At 36.3% G+C, this 17,496-nt stretch overlaps 1 protein-coding gene across 6 annotated transcripts in view; it reads right to left on the reverse strand.

Annotated features, from left to right (window-relative positions):
• LOC145688428 (TATA box-binding protein-associated factor RNA polymerase I subunit B-like) overlaps window positions 1–17,496 on the reverse strand; it is a 321,407-nt gene that overhangs the window by 212,514 nt on the left and 91,397 nt on the right. The window lies entirely within an intron of this gene.

Consider the following 17,496-nt stretch of genomic DNA (forward strand, 5'->3'; position numbering starts at 1 on the left):
GATGAGAGGTTCACAATATATGACCTTTCTAATGACTATAATGATATATTTAAATTTGTATTTCTTCTTGGTGATTACATGAATTTTCCAGCCCCCACCCCCACCCCTCGTATTTCATTGGCATGTTGCATATCATGGCCATTTTATGTAAGAGGTGCTTGATGACAAGCGTATTTTGCGTTTAAAGACCTGGCTTGGGTCTTTTTCGATAGGTCATTGAATTTAAAACAGAAGTTTTGTAGGCTAATTTTATGTCAGATTTTATTTCTTTAGGCAGTCTTTCAAATTGATCGCGATGATAAAGTACATTTATTGATCCCTTTTTCCACTTGTTATGGTGGTACGTCTTGAATTTTATTTTCTTAATTATATTATAAGTAAACCAATATATGGATAACTTCCGCTGATATGTCTTTCGGTTGGAACACATACAGAAAATATGAACTCCCTCGTGGCTAAGCGGTTAGCTTACGCGCCTTTGGCGTGGGAGACCCGGGTTCGATTCCCGGCGGGAGCTCATGTGGTTCAGATTCCACGTTAATCAGTAGGTCCACGTCTCATATAGCCTCGCTGCTGAAAGGGACGCTAAACTAAAATCAACTCAACTCAACATAAAGAAAATATGTTGTTAATCATTTGATAGAAGTTTGTTATTCTAAGGCCATCATAACCTGAGCTCTGACAGATCTAACATCGTGTAAGTTGAAGAGTGTTGCGAACTGTCATAGCAATAAGAATCAAAGCGACCACTTGACAGAGCGATGAAGAAATCGAATTACTTTATCAGTGATTGAGTCAAATTATAAGTTGAAATATTTACGTACAAAGTAGATATTTTAAAAATAATCGTACTTCATTTTACTTTTCAATGTTCCAGCACAACGTAGTTCCACTAGGCCTAACGTTATTGCCACAGTAATGAATATTTTTTTTCTACTTATTTACACAATTCTGTCCTTTTGACAAGATTGCTACTGAAATAGAAGTGGGGTTACATGGAACGACACCGGTCAACCTTCCTCTGTCGCCGCAGGGAACAGGTTTTCGTAGAATTGAAAGCGAGGAGGGTGGTGACCAGGGCCTAAAATTCAAAGAAATCACAGCTCCACACTGGTAAAAAATTTATATAGTATAGAGAAACTAGTTTATTCAGCATGTGTTTAGACATATAATCAGTGTTCTGTCCAGTGCATCATGTTTACCTGCGACCAAATAATAATAATAATAATAATAATAATAATAATAATAATAATAATAATAATAATAATAATAATAATAATAATAATAATAATATTATTATTATTATTATTATTATTATTATTATTTAGGAAAATTTTGGCATCCAGAGCAAAACAAAATTAAAGGCACATTAGGATACATATTTAATTGTGTTGTATTAAACCATAAAATACAGAAAAAAAAACCGGTAAGAAAAATAGTCACACTGGAAGAAAAAAAGTCACTTTTTCTTACATAAGAATTTCACTGTCATTTTTCCGTGGTCATCGCGCTGTCTCAGTCTGTTTTCTATCAAGGCAAATACACCGTCATACCAGGGCTGTTTCTTTGACTTCCTACCAACTTCAAAACGCCTTTTCTTTCTGGCCAGTCACTTCATAACAGCAGGGCTTGAGCTAAAATCTTTCAACGGACCCATATTTATATTAACGTGAAGGTAATTTTTCACAGTAGTGGGAGCTAAAGAGAGTCTGTTATCTGTTTTCAATATGTTGTAGTCACTTATAAGTCTTTCAACATCGGAAGAAGATGGTTTCGAAGCAACAACTCGGGCTAGACTTGTTGACAGAGCATGAAATGACTGATTTCCACAGATTTTCATGAGAAGGCTTTTAGCGTCCAGACCTTTCAACATACTGCACGATGATGCCTCTCTATATTGCATTGCGTACTGCAGAAGATCTGTATCAAGACAAATAACTTTGTGGCACTCGCTTAGGGCATCATCAGTTACATACTCTTGCAAAACACGCAAAGGCTCCAAAGCAACAATACTGTCTTCATAGAGCAAACGCTGACTAACAAAGTTAATTATGGAATCCAGGACTTCGTAGCGCACTACAGTAAAATCTCTTTTCTCACTGACATATTTGTTATGGGATTTATTGCAACGTGTGTTACGATGAAGCTGAATGCCATGTAATCAGTACTGTATTTCTCCGTTGACGTTCTCTTGCACACGTTCGTTTAAAAACGTTTTTTCCCACCCGCCTAACAGAGGTTTCTCTTTCATACTCTCCAATTGTGCTATAGTTCTATTTTTATTTGTTATTATGTAAAAAAGAAACATTTCATCACTCTCATACTTCTGCTGGCAGCTCTTGAAAACGTATAGAGCGTCTGTCACAAGACACAGAAGATGAAGGCGATCTATTTCTATCCGTTGACAACCCAGCCACTCAGTGCCTAGTTGGGGATGCAATTTTGAGTGCAACTGGATGCCTTCCACTCACCATCTAGAATGAGTGGGATAAAACTAATATTCATTTGCGAGAGGTTTCTTAATGGGGAATAAAATCAAATAAGAATACGTTAACTTCATTAATTTGATATCACTGTATTTCTCAAAATTATGATTTTACTGTAAGATTTCGTAAAGCATTTACTGACGGATATTAGGAAAGATTTGCCAGACGAGCATAGCAACGGTCGAGTATTGAGCTTTTGAGCCCTGAGTCGGTGTAACACATACCTGGAAAATCTGGTGTTGTTCCAACGATGATCTGGCGTCGAACCTGGCTCCTCTATGATGATACTCCTGACTGTTGAATTACGAGGACGAGCATTGAGGTATGAATCTTCTCAATAGCTACTCTGGATGTGACGTTCTGCGTTGTTAAGAATGATGTCGTTTACGAAGTATTTCCTTTCGCTGTCATCGGGCTGTCTGGCGACTATAAACTTAGTTCTCCAAGAACTCGATTAAATCGGTATTCAAAGACTGATCTCTAAGACTCGATCACTCGGACTCCATCAAAGACTCGATCAAAACTCCCACAAAGACTCCATCCTGAACCTTTCTCATCCTCTGCTTTTGTTGAGCTTGGCCCAACCTCCGTCGTCTGCTTGTCGTCTGCTTGTGGCACGTGCGACCCCTTTTCACATGGAAAGACAAATTCCTTCCATGTGTCAAGACTCAAAAACTGCAACTCTCGACACACTCTGTTTTCTCGATTCTAAGCAATTTCCGCATATCCGTGATTTCGTGAAATTCGTGAAATCTTACAGATTCTCTTTGTACAATGTATAGAATCTGGCTAATGCGAGAATAGACGCATTGTCTACATTTCCTTCCTACATTGCCAGACTCTCAACGAAGACATTCTTATTCACATTTATTTACAACAGACTGCTGACACTGGAATTAACAACATTGTGCAGCTTGCATTATATTTCATACACAACATTTAATTACCTTAACCTTAATAGATGATTTATACCGTAAACATTAAAACAAAATTAAAATATACAAAATAATTTACTCGAAAAACGAGTGTTGCCACATGGCCCCCCTTAAAATCTTGGTTGCTTAGCAAACCAATGTAGACCTCGTAAGAGGGCGATTTTCCATGAACACCCTGTACAATATACAAAATAAATAAATAGTAAACAAATATAAACTTGAAATTAAATAAAACATGTATAATTGTGCAACATAGTTATATAGACAATAATTGATATTCCTTCACCTAAACTATTAATAATATATATATATTTCAATCTTTAATCATTTACTTAATTCCTATATTTATAGAATACAAAACTTCAAAATGTAATCTGGCAAAGTATATGCTCACGACATCTAGTGAGTTTTCAATGAATTACTTGCTCATCACATTTGCACAAGAGTGCTTGTGCAAAATTATATATATGTTCATTTACAAGTACTCTTGGTTAATCTCTCTTCGCAACAGCGCTTTTAGAGTTTCATATTACAAAATTTTCCACTACTCTTTCTGTCCATACGTGCCAACTGACGAATTTATTGGCCGTATTAGTACTGGTTAATCATCATTTATTTCCACTGCTTATTAGATTGGAAATCTAAAAACAAAAACTTGTAACATAGTATTAAAACATAGTAGGCTGATATTTTTACGTAGCACTGTAAAAAAAACTGAAAATATAATTGTTTTATTTTCATCCTAAAATTCAACCACAGATATTTTAGAGTTGACGGAAATAAAATATTGCTGCAGGGCGTTGGATATACTGCTGAAATTTCCAACTTGGTAACTGCTGGTTCATCATTTTTCGACCAAGGTTAATCTTACTTCCGCTCCAGCAGCTCTGTTTGCGCGTCACTCTTCTACGGATAACACTGGATGTTAATATTCACTACCACATATTTCGTTATTTGTATTAAAACACTGTGTTTTTATAGCACAATTACATCGCATGGATAAAAAACTCACTTTTCATGTTTTTCGGGCACTCGGTTTTCCCGTGTTTGTCGGAATTTTCAAGAAAAACGTCGGTTTTCGTGGTTTCATAGTGTCCCATTGATGTATTAGTGTGTTCCTCGCCTTCTGTAGTGATGTTGTACAAGTGTGTGTTTTCCCACTCAGTTTCAGTGCTCTTACTACAATCTGCTTTACTACGATCTGGCAAATTTTTACAAATAGTGATATCAGTGCTTTGTGGCATAGTTTTAAGTGTTTATTTGCTCTTATTTAAAATTGAGGCGTAGAGTGGTGAAACTTGTGAAAGTGCGTAAGTCTCTGACTCATCTCTACTACTTACTTCTAAATCTATGTTTGATCTTACATTATTTTTACTATTTCTTACACTATTTTCGTATTTTCTCTCTAACCTATTTAATCTTATCAAAATATAACATGTGATAATTACTATTACAACTAATACACTTCCTAAAACTAACGCTGATATTAATAATAATATTGTATTGATGTCCATTTCCTTCGTTTTCGGATATTATCTGAAATAGACGAGAAATAGATAAAGTCGGGATAGGCCTACTTAAAATTCGTAGAAAATTACATTTATTATAGTTAATTAAATAATTAATATTCCTATCTTGTGTCTGCTTACACTTTTTGCGTCCTAAAATTCGCATATTTTTGAAGCAGTCTCATTTTGTTCTCTCTGTGTCGAGCACACTTGCTACTTTCTCAGTAATTCTCGTGCATGACTGTTAAAACTTTAACTATGTGTGAAATCCTTCTAACCATAACTCGGAGACTATGTTTCACACTTAAAAACTCGTGTTTTTACTCTTTTTCTACCATAAATATAGCACTAAATTACACTCGCTATATCTCTATATTTAAGCTTTTATTACTTATTTTATACGTATTTATGTAGTTTAGACTTTATTTTAATCATCTACGTGGTTAAATATCATTAATTTTATTAAATACTAATTTTTCTATAATTTTTAAAAATATATTTCATAGCTTTACGCTCGAACTGAGCTTTACGCGAAGCCTACCAGGTTTTCTGCGTGGCGGGATAGACACTGACTCCTTCGTGTTCGTTCGAGTTCACTCGGAACCGTTCGTATTTCGTCTGCAGTGTTCCCTGAGACCTGGAGTGGAGACTAACCTAGCCTCTCACAGGGTCTTGTCTGTACTCTCTCGCGCGGGTCTCTTGTTCACATTCTTACCTCTTGCTGCTCAGAACGTCCACAAGCTGTTTGACGCAAATCCATACTGAATAATATATGAGCATTGCTCGTAGCGTTTGCAAATTACATTCCACAATAAAATAAATAATTCTAATGATTCTTTTCAATCAATATTGATTGATTATTACTAATTATAATAAAATATATTATTTTCTTTTCTTTTCTAAAACTTACAAAAATTTTCGGACTTTAAAAATAATTAGTAAATATGTTATTACTACATAAACTAAACATTCTTCAATACTTTTTATGAACTATTTCTAGCTTTATCTATGCTTATTCGCATATTTTAACCCTTTAATTTATCATGTACATACTACATAAAATTCATTATTCATTATTTTATAGAAACACTTGTAGTAATTATGCATATATATTATCTACTACCACCATAGTAGTAACCTATTACTATTTTGTCTATTCTTATCTATTATTAACTATTTCTATTGTTATTATTACTAATATTCTTACTTTCTACATTTATTTTCCTTATCCCTTCTTGAATGTTTGAATGTTTTTGACTTTATCTATCCTTGTTTGATGTTACTATCCTAGATTCATCTAGGTTATCTATTCTCATCTATTTCCTATCCTTACTTCACAATTTTTCCTTCATTTCTTTCACACTTAATACGGAAATGGGACATCGTTTGGTACCGTATTACAATACAACCTATTCGGTTTGGGTAGTATGACCTATTATGGACTATCATAGACTATAGACTTTGTTTACTTAACTTTATACCTTCATTTGGTGATGGTGTTTACTATTGGTGATGGCTGTTTGGTGAGTATGGAATGCATGATTTGTACATACTTTTGACACATTTACATGTTTGTTTACATCCGACTTCATCGTTGTTTTTTTTCAAGACTTTTTCTAGACTTTTTCTAGACTTTTTCCGTTCTAGTGCACGGAATATTCAAACATTTTATACTATATGACATTAAATGATTTTATTATTATTATTGTTGTTATTATTATTATTATGGTTCATTGTTTTCTACTTTATATTTTCTTATCGATTTATACAATCTGCTATTAATGCAATGACTGAAACAACTAATACTAATATGATGGCTGCTATTACATACATCATGTAATTTGTTCTGATTATTAATAGTGGTACAGTAGTATCCACTTTCATTTTTAATAAATTTTCCGCTAGATTATTAAGTTCCTCGTGGTGTATACTAAAATTTAATTGCTTGAGCGTCCAATTTCCTATCAAACTTAGATGTTTATTATTTACGCTTATTACTTTTCTTGTTGGAATCGCCAATTGTCCAAAAATTAGGTTATCAAATGAACTGTAATCAATGAAGTACGAACAATTATTCCCAAAATTTACCTTCGTCAATGTAACTTCGTGATGTTTTCCTAGCTTAGTTACATAACCTTCTACCAATGATGAGTATAATACTCCAGCATGAGTATATTTGTACACTACCTTGCCTAGGTATTTCTCCGTTTGTTGTTCGCAACCACTTAGCGATCCATTGAAAACAATGTTGTTCAAGCACTTAGCTGCATCATCTAATGATATCTGCTCGCAAAAATACAAGAAACTCTTGAATTCGCATTTCGATCGATCTAACGTGTGATATATTCCATTAGCTAAGTATACCACTTCCGGTAACTTGTAATATGTTCGAAAATTGTTCGTTAGGAAACCCATTGAAATTACATTAAACATCTTTGATACAGTATTTTCATAAACAATAGGCGTTTTTAGTAATAAGTCGATGTTGTTTTCATTTTTACTGATTCCTCTTCAGTCTCGAATAAAAGTCTGTAATTAGTAAAACCTGATATTAATTTTCTTGTTGCTATTCATTTATTTATTTATTTGTGTTTTAACCTACTGTCAACAATTTATTTATTCCTATGTATTATATTTTATTTTACTTTCTAGGTGTCAACTGATTTTACTTTTAATTTAATTTCACATTCCATACATTTATTATTTATTCAAAACTCTAGTAACTACAATTCAAAAAGTGTCTATCGATTCTGGAAATTTCCTGATGGAGATTAGCATTTCCTCCAATCTCGGGTTTAGGGTTTGGTTGAGAAAGTGCCCCCTTTCTGACACTTCATCGGTAGACCCAATTTGTACCATAGTTACATTAGACCCTATGTTAAATATTTTTTTCACCAAATTTAAATTTATTCATCGCCATCCGATGTTTGATCTTTATCACCAAACTTTTCACCATTTTTACTCTCTACAAATAATTTTAATCGTCTTAAGTCTATAGTGTCACTCTTCTTTTCACCCTTTTTAGTTTCATACAGCACTTTGTATGAATTATTGTTTATTTTGTCCACAATTACCCCTTTTGTATTGTAACGGTTTCCAAAGCATGCCGGCAAACCTGCACTTGGCATTTCCCTAATTAAAACTTTTTGACCGATCTCAAAACTCGGTTGGTCAAACTTTTTCTCTATTTGCTTCTTCTGAGATCTAAATCTTCTCTTCAAATTTTTATACGCCAGTTGTCGTGCCTCTTTTATGCTCTGAAGTCTCACCTCATTGTCGACGTACTCGCAAGGAATGTCTAGGTCCTGCTCAAGAAACGTTTTTGGTTCGACTCCATGCAATAGGTAGTACGGCGAAAAACCAGTACCATCATGCACTTGCGTATTAATAGTAAATATCAAACTTGGTAATATCTCATCCCAGTTTGAAAAATCTTTATCAATGTAGTGCTTCATTACTTGCTGTAATGAGCCAATGGCCCTCTCTGCGCTTCCTATCGAATAATGGGCGCTTGTATTCGCAAAATGCAATTGCATTCCAAATTTCTCTGACATTTCCTCCAAGATTTTGCTGCGATGAGATGACATCCTATCCAGATGGAGCTGAGATGGGACCCCATGTTTCGTAATAAGATCTTCGAATATTACCTGCGCAACGATCTCTGCCGTTACTGCGGGTACCGCTCTGGCAATAACAAATCTAGTGGCATTATCTACAAATACTAGAACATACTTATTTCTATTATTACGAGACAACTTAAAAGGACCAACCTCATCCATCACAACTGACTGGAATGGAGCATAAGAGGGGTACGTCTGCGCGTGAAATGGTACTCTTCCTGTTTTCCTTTTCTGTATCTGACAGCTTATACATTCACCAATTTTCTCCATGAAGAATTTCTTCATGTTCGGAAAATATATTAACTTTAGTGCACGTTTGTAACACTTCGTGTAAGAGAAATGTCCACCACCATACACCGAACAATGTAGGTTCTTGAATACCTGTTCTCTTAATGTATAAGGGATACATAACAATAACTTTGTACCGCCTGCCATTCGTTGTGTTCTGTATAGCCTATTGTCCTTTACCGTATACCATCGAGCTTGCTTTTCGGCTTTTAGGTCAGCATCTTCTGGATGTTCGATTGCGTGCATGATCGGACCGAAAAATGAATCTTTTCGCTGTAACTCGCCAACATCAATATCCTTGTCAAAGGTCAAATTGACTTGTAGATCTTCGGAATTCACTTTCAACGTTTCTAACTCAATATCGTCTACTGTTGGTTCAATGTCGGTGTTCCTGGACAAAATGTCACTAGGATTCTTTTCTCCAGGACAATGCACCGGTGTGTACTTATACTGGGCTAAATCTAAACTCCATCTCACAAGTTTCGGAGCTAACTTCGGCGACGTTTGCAAATACTTTAACGCCTTACAGTCGGTGTACAGTTCGAATTCTTTATTGAACAAGTAATAATTAAATGCTCTTAACGAACTTATCACTGCCAATATTTCTAACTCCACTATATGTCTGGTCTTCTCCTGTGGACGTAACACGCGACTGTAGTACGCTACTGGTGTCCATTCACCATTAGCCTGTTTCTGCATTAAAACTCCGCCAATCGAACTAGTCGATGCGTCAGTGTACACTCTCGTGTCCAAATCTTCCCGAAACGGGGCTAATAGTGGTGCATTCATTAACGCCGATTTCAATTGATCAAAAGCCTGCTGATGTGATTCATTCCACTCGAACTTGTGACCATTTTTCAAAATTGGTTGAAACGTTGATGTGATTTTGGCATAGTCCTTACAAAATTTTCTAACGTAATTCGTTAGTCCAAGAAAAGATTTTAACTGCTTAACATTATTCGGGGCCTTACACGCTTTAATCGCCTGTATTATCTTCGGGCTAACCTCACATCCTGCGTCACTGACAATGTGTCCGACAGCCAAAATTTTCCTTTCTATGAACTGACATTTCTCTACTGATAGTTTGAGACCGTAATGCCTCAACCTTTTAAAAACTGATTGTAGTACGTCTACCATTTTCTCCTGATCATTCGTATATAGAAATACATCATCCATATAATAGGAAACTGACTCCGGATTTACGTTCGCTAGGGTCATCGCCATTATTTTTGTATATATAGCGGGCGCCTGAAGATAACCCATTGGAAGAACTCGATAAGAATAGGCTCCTACGCCTGGTATATTGAATGCGGTATACTCTCGTGACTCCTCAGAAATAGGCACTTGATGGTAAGCTGATTTCACGTCCAAAATGCTAAAGTATTTATGTCCTCCCATGCAAGTTAGAATTTGATGGATTGGAGGCAGCGCAATGCTGTGCAGCTTCACGCATTTGTTCAAAAACCGACAGTCGAGAACTGCCCGAATACCTCTTGACGGCTTTTGTATGAACAACATCGGAGAGTTATAAGCACTAGCACTTTCTTCTATTATTCCCTGTCTTAACAAAATGTTGATTTGTTCCTTAACTTTATCTCTTAGCGCGATGGGAATAGGATATTGGTGTCTTCTAAACGGTACCTTTGTTTCCAACTCGATGTGGTGCTCGAAATGTTTTACCTGACCTAATTCATCATCCTGCCATGCAAAAACATCCGCAAAATTATAGCATAAGCTCTCAATTCGCTCCTTAGTTTCAGGTTTCGTCTCTGTTCCAAATTTCAATCGAGATTTATCAAAATTTCTACGGGATCTTAAAATACCATCTATATCCTCGTTTGATAATCCTTCGTTCTTCAATTGGTCTTCATCTACACATTCCTCAGCTTGTCCTAGCGTTACATTTGGCCTTAATAAAATTGATCTATTGGATGGATTAATAATTTCGATCTTATTGTTCTCAGCCGATAAAAGTGCGCGCGGGATCAACACATTGTATTGGGCTTCTATCTTTCTGTCTGGCTCTAACAAGTATTCCCTGTTATTCCAAGAACTAACCAAATTAACTTCTACAGTAGTCTTAGTCCTAGGTAACAACCGTACCTTATGACCTAATACCCATCTTGGTCTAATACAATGTTTTATTCCTATAGCTGCATTATCGGATACAGTCACAGAATCCTGTTCTTCCCTTTTCCTTAATCTTGGCTTCCCAAATCTCTGCAACGTCAATTTATTCTGACCATAATTTATTTGGCAATTCTGGCTTTGTAGGAAGTCATTCCCGATCAAAATTTGATACGGAAAATCTTTCACTGCGCGAAATTCCAAATGAAATGTCTGTCCGGCCATTTTAAATCTAATCACTGCGATCTTATTTACTACTAGCACATTCTGTGTTATTCCACGAATACGTGCTGGTCTAGGAATTACCTTTGCGCTAGGTGGAACTAGCTTTTCATTTACGATAGATATCTGCGAACCTGTATCGATCAATGCTTTATGACTTCTCCTGTCGACTTCTATCGGAACGTATAGCATGTTATTCTCCGTTAACGTAGAGGCTACTATTTCTCTAACTCTTGATTTACCTCCTGTAAATGCGCCTCTGTCATTTACAGTATTACTCAGTTTAAATTATTTGCGCTTGTAGCCTGATAGTACGTTGTACCATTTATCTGGTTTGGTACAACTGGAACGTATTGTACTTGACCGTTAACTTGACTACGATTCTGGCACCATGATGGACCATTAGAACCGTTAGCACAACAACTATTCCCTCGTTGTTGCCAAAAATTCGTCCTTCTTCCACCTCGGTTACCACGCCAATTATTCCTAAATCCTCTTCTGTTATTGTATTCGTTAGGACCTCTATTTCTATTATAACTATTATTATTATCCCGATTCCAATTCCTATTTCCATTGTTTCTATAAAAATTTCGTCCTCCATTACGAAAATTTCTGTTTCCTCTAAAATTACTACTATTATTCTTCTGTTGCTTCGAATCTCTATCGCTTTTATCTTCTCTATTGTTTCGGTCCTGAAACTTAGTCGCTAATGTTAACTGAAGTTTTTCTATCTTTTTCTCTAGCTCACCCAACTGAGTGATACTTGGTGGTTCCTGCTTAATTTTAACATCTTCCCTATTTCTAATCTCTTTCTTCAATAGCAATTTATCTATTTCAACATCACTATCCTCCTCTTCTACTTGTTCTCGCATTTTCTTGAGAAGGTCTTTGACGGTCACTTTTCCATTCTCTCTTTTGACACGTTTCTCTACTTTGCACTTATTCTTTTCAACTTTCTGGAGATCCTCCACAAATTTGTCTATTGTCGAATACGAGTTAGTTCCTACTCTTTCCATGAAGTATGGCTGAAGGCCACCTACTATTATCCCTATTTTCTTTTTGTCGTCCATGCTAGCGTCTAATCTTTCGCACAATACTAACATATCGTACACATAATTTATAATGGGTTCATCCTCAAGATGCAACCTTTCTCTTATTCTTTCCTCTATATCTAATGTTACGTTTGTACGTGTAAATTCCTCTATTATACTTTTCTGTAATTGCTTATAATCAATATCGCTAACATTTCTTCTCTTCAAAAATACCTTCATCCACTGTCTACCATTCCCTTTAAATACGCTAGGTAACAGTTCCTTTCTTTTGTCCTCACTCACGCCTGCCATTTGACACGCGTCGTCAAACTCGTCGAAAAAGCCAATTATATCATTATCTACCTTTAAATCAAACTTCGGAAGTTTGTTTACATCTGAATAAAACGTTACGCCTGTCGCCATCTTATTTTCTTTTGAACTCCTTGAATGCTTATCACCGATTACACTACTTTCAAATGGAAAGATAGATTGAAAATCTTCTGTGTAAGATTTTGCTACAGGACTAGACGGAAAGTTTTCGACGGGTCCTAATTTCAAACTCGGTTTTACACTTTCTTGCTTTTTCTTACTCGAGGTAGCAATATTAAATAAGCTTCCGACCTGTACTCCTTTTGCCGCTCTTTGTGCTCTCGTACGAATACTTTCGTTACTCATTTACTTACTAATTACTTTAAATATTTATTCTTATAAAACATATACTTCGAGCTACTTTAACTAATTGGTCGGGAGTGTCGGATAAATTATCTTCTCATTGCAAAACCTTAAATTCACATTACATAAATTAACACCTTATAACTAAATACCTTAAACTAATTCGAGAAAATACGTTCAAAATCCTTAATGTTACACTTCATCGTAGAGAGGGTGGGATGGGTGGGTTTTATTTACAAATAAAACGTAATATAATATCATTTAAAAATGGGTGGGAAGGGAGGGTTTAATTATTTACTAAACTAGAATCGAAACACAGCATCTCCTACCATGGGTGGGAAGGGAGGGTTTAATTATTTAAATCTATTGAGACCGTTACAAAGGCGTAAGCCACCAGCATGTCTCCACCATGACAACCCAGCCACTCAGTGCCTAGTTGGGGATGCAATTTTGAGTGCAACTGGATGCCTTCCACTCACCATCTAGAATGAGTGGGATAAAACTAATATTCATTTGCGAGAGGTTTCTTAATGGGGAATAAAATCAAATAAGAATACGTTAACTTCATTAATTTGATATCACTGTATTTCTCAAAATTATGATTTTACTGTAAGATTTCGTAAAGCATTTACTGACGGATATTAGGAAAGATTTGCCAGACGAGCATAGCAACGGTCGAGTATTGAGCTTTTGAGCCCTGAGTCGGTGTAACACATACCTGGAAAATCTGGTGTTGTTCCAACGATGATCTGGCGTCGAACCTGGCTCCTCTATGATGATACTCCTGACTGTTGAATTACGAGGACGAGCATTGAGGTATGAATCTTCTCAATAGCTACTCTGGATGTGACGTTCTGCGTTGTTAAGAATGATGTCGTTTACGAAGTATTTCCTTTCGCTGTCATCGGGCTGTCTGGCGACTATAAACTTAGTTCTCCAAGAACTCGATTAAATCGGTATTCAAAGACTGATCTCTAAGACTCGATCACTCGGACTCCATCAAAGACTCGATCAAAACTCCCACAAAGACTCCATTCTGAACCTTTCTCATCCTCTGCTTTTGTTGAGCTTGGCCCAACCTCCGTCGTCTGCTTGTCGTCTGCTTGTGGCACGTGCGACCCCTTTTCACATGGAAAGACAAATTCCTTCCATGTGTCAAGACTAAAAAACTGCAACTCTCGACACACTCTGTTTTCTCGATTCTAAGCAATTTCCGCATATCCGTGATTTCGTGAAATTCGTGAAATCTTACAGATTCTCTTTGTACAATGTATAGAATCTGGCTAATGCGAGAATAGACGCATTGTCTACATTTCCTTCCTACATTGCCAGACTCTCAACGAAGACATTCTTATTCACATTTATTTACAACAGACTGCTGACACTGGAATTAACAACATTGTGCAGCTTGCATTATATTTCATACACAACATTTAATTACCTTAACCTTAATAGATGATTTATACCGTAAACATTAAAACAAAATTAAAATATACAAAATAATTTACTCGAAAAACGAGTGTTGCCACACCGTTTACGCAGATGACAATTGGCTTCATTAGATACCGGTACATGGCTTTCCGTTTACAAGTAAAGGCAGCTTGGATACCAATTTTTTAGGAGAGTAGTGAGCATACTGAATGAAAATGTCGTCCACCTGACGTCAAAATATTCTGGGTAGTGCAAAACTTCTAAATTATTTTCTGAAGCTACCATCGTTAAACCTTTCGTTCACTGCCATGAAGAGTGATGGAAAGCACACAGTTCAGATGCTGCTTGTATGAGAGATGAAACTTTTTGGACATTCTTGGTGACATCTTTCCATGCTAAATTAATGAGATGGGCAGCACACCAAAGTTTCAACAGAGGCAACGTTTCACCTGAAGCACTCTTTCATAAGTTAACAATTTCCACATTCCTTCGTGTTCTCCTGTATCCATGTTTTCACTATCAGTAAAGAGTTCGACTAACATGTGTTTTCCTGCAGTAGTCAGGACTTTAGTATGACGCTAATCACACGTCAAAACGACTCTGCATAAGGTCCTATGTGTTTACAAGTAACGATTGTTTTCTTTACGATTTTGTAAACAATCTTAACACAATACTAATTTGTTTGTTTCTTTTGACCGCGTGAATTGAAAATTGCTGTTGGGAGTTCTAACGAAGATAGGGTTGGAATGGAAAGATAGAAGACTCATAAGAAACTTATACATGGACCAACAAGTAAGTGTTAGGATAGGGGAAGAACTGGCGGAAGAGAGTGCAATTGGAAGGGGAGTTCGACAAGGATGCTGCCTCTCGCCAACACTATTTAATGTCTATCTAGAAGAGATAGTGAAAAAGAGTTTACATGATGATGATGGCATTTCGGTAGGAGGTAGAATGATTAGATGCATAAGATTTGCAGACGATATGGCGCTTGTTGCAGAATCTGAAAAGAAAGTCAATAAAATGTTAGAAAACATGAGAAAGGGCTTTGAAGAATATGGGATGAAAATAAACGTTAGAAAGACAAAAGCCATGGTGATTGGAACGAATGGGTCTGTGTCAAATATATAAGTAGGAGGGGGGAAATAGAACAAGTGAATAGTTTTCGATACCTGGGTAGTATTCTTAGTAATGACATGAAGTGCGAACGTGAAATAAAAGCAAGGATAGGAAGGAATGGCGAAAGAAGCCTTTAGGAGGAAGAAAAGTGTTTTGTGGGCCCTTGAATAAAGAGTTGAGAAAAAGACTGATAACATGCTTCGTGTGGAGTGTTGTACTGTATGTGGCGGAAACGTGGACATTACGTAAAGGTGACGAAAATCGATTGGAAGCCTTCGAAATGTGGGTGTGGAGAAGAATGGAAAGAATTAGTTGGGTCGAGCGGAAAACGAATGAGAGAGTGTTAGAAATGGTGGGTGAGAAAAGAACACTTTTAGATATTATTAGGAAGAGGAAGAGAAACTGGTTGGGACATTGCCTAAGAAGAGATTGTATCATGAGGGACGTCCTAGAGGGTATGGTGGCGGGAAGGAAAGGGAGGGGGCGAAGGAGACTACAATTAATGGATGATATAAAAACAGAAAGATCATACGCGAAGACGAAGAAGTTAGCGGAGGACCGTGGAGCATGGAAGATCCTCAGCTGCGGCAAGTGACCTGCCAATAAAGGCAAAATACCTATGATGATGATGTTTCTTTTGACTACTACTTTCGTTAGGCATGATGTTAGATATAATTTTTGTTGTAATACATAGCTGATTCTTTTCCCACAAAAAGTATCCCTTGTTATATTGTATTGTTACAGAAGATAAATGTGACAACCGCGCTCGATCGCACGTGAGAGTTGTCAGAGCTCTTCTTAGCGCGGCCTCACTCTAATGCAATATTTACATCATCCGATTGCGAAAGACAATCCCAGTTTACATTAGAGAGTTCTATGTACATCTTTTGGAAATCTGCCATTCTAGAATTAAAATCGGATACCTTAACTTCTTTCTTATGTTTCTGGAGATGTTTAAATGGAAAAGAGATAAGTAAAGCTGGGTTATACCTGTCTTCATTAGTAACAAGAGAACACTCTTTTATTACAGAAACGTCATTAAGATTTGAGAGTACTAAGTATAAGCTTCGACAATTACTATTTTGAATGTCATTATGGGGCATTAAGTCATACAGGGACATGAAGTTATTTAAGTCTTTACATTTATTTGTTGAAAGTAGGTCAAAATTAGAACATATTCTTTGATTTATATTAATGTCCCCTATCGCAAAGAACGGTGCTTCCTATTGGAACATGTTACAGTTGTATTCGGAGGCATGTATACTGCACAAATAAACACTTTATTAAGTGACTGGAAAGCTTGACAATTACACATTCAAAATTTAGATCACAAGAATTTGTATAATTTTGATGTACTGCTATTATTACAACCCTTTCAATTATTTGATAGTTCAAGATTTGGTATCTTTTATCAAAGAATTACCCATCAATATGGCAGTCTGTTAAAAAGAAAAAAGAACTTTCAGTGATTGCTGTTACATCATAATTATTTGATAGGGCTTTGGAACGTAAGCCAAAAGTATTTTGATAAAAGACTGAAAACAATTTACAAGTATGGTTTTGAAGCATGGTTTATTATCTGCAGAGCGCGACAATGAATGAGCCTCTGGGCTTGGCAATACAATAAAACTTGAAGGTAAAGGTCTACTTTTAACACAATTGTGATCTACAAAATTCTCATCGGACCAGGTCGATTTCCGCTTCACTGACTCGGGTTTGGCTAGTTGGTTTCTTAACAATGGGGATAGGACGGGGGGAGAGTTAACATTCTTCAGAGCAATTTCACTTTGAATGCCTTAGGCTGAATTTGTGACAGGGGTTCAGAGGGTGTAAGCTGGATTGTGGGCCACACAATGGTTCAATACTTGCACTATCACATTCACAATCAGTAAATCATACTGTAATTTACACATCTTCGTTACGCTGACTAAACGATATTAAAATCACCTATAACTTATTCCTAATAAAAATCATTGGACAACAGTATTACAAGCCCTCCCCACTGGTCTAGTGGCTAGCACGCGCGTCTTTGGTGATCGATTCCCGTTGGGAATGTATTG

The sequence above is a fragment of the Thermobia domestica genome, chromosome 6 (assembly GCF_964235325.1).
Source record: "Thermobia domestica chromosome 6, izTheDome1.hap1.1, whole genome shotgun sequence".
NCBI lineage: Eukaryota > Metazoa > Arthropoda > Insecta > Zygentoma > Lepismatidae > Thermobia > Thermobia domestica.